The sequence below is a fragment of the Artibeus jamaicensis genome, unplaced genomic scaffold, assembly GCF_021234435.1.
Source record: "Artibeus jamaicensis isolate MK-2021 breed Jamaican fruit bat unplaced genomic scaffold, CSHL_Jam_final contig_519, whole genome shotgun sequence".
NCBI classification, from domain to species: domain Eukaryota; kingdom Metazoa; phylum Chordata; class Mammalia; order Chiroptera; family Phyllostomidae; genus Artibeus; species Artibeus jamaicensis.
Window position 1 is genome coordinate 40,086,668 of NW_026521871.1, and position 833 is coordinate 40,087,500.

The window sequence follows — 833 nt, forward strand, 5'->3', positions numbered from 1 at the left end:
CAACTTCCATGAAGCAAAGAAATCTATGAGAAGCTGTGGAGAGATGCACATGGAGGAGCCCACATGGAGAGAAAGTGAGGTCCCTGGCCCTCAGCTCCTGTTGAATGCCAACAGCAGGCACAGACTGCAGGGCATGTGAGTGAGCCCTTTGGGAAGTAAATCCTCCAGATCTGAATGGAGTGCCCTAGGCTGATGCTGAGTGGGCCAGAAGTGAGCTCTCCTCCCTGAGCCTTGTCCAAATTCCAACCAGATTTAGCTTAATAAAAAAATGTTATTATTTTTAAGCCAAGAAGTTCTTGGGTGGTTTGCTCTTAAAAATAGTTAACTGGAACATCTTCCATGAAGATTTCATGACAGTAACATCTTTTTCCTTGTTTCCATTATTCATTACACAGCAAGGGTTCAGAAACTCCAGCTATTCAGATTTCAAAAATTTAACTTGGGATTTCAGAAGAATGCCTTTCCATTTTTCTATGGAGTTTCAAAGGTAGAATGCAATTCAAAACTTAAGTAATTTTCTTTACATGTGAAATTTCTGAAATATTAATTTTTAAACAATACCCTCCTATTTCTAAAAAAAAAAGGTTAAGCTAAGAACACCAATAAATGGTATTTGCCTTTATGACATTTGCATCTGTAACATTTGTAATATTCATTGACCAGTTTTTACAAAATTCCACCTCTGACCCAAAAGGGCCACTACTGTATATATGAAGGTCACTGAAGCTCATGAACCTTCAGAGCTGGGCTCTCTTCTCTAATTCACTAATCAAAAGTTACAAATATAGCTTCTTATACCGCCTCTCTCCTCCTCTTTGTTATTGGCTGTCAAG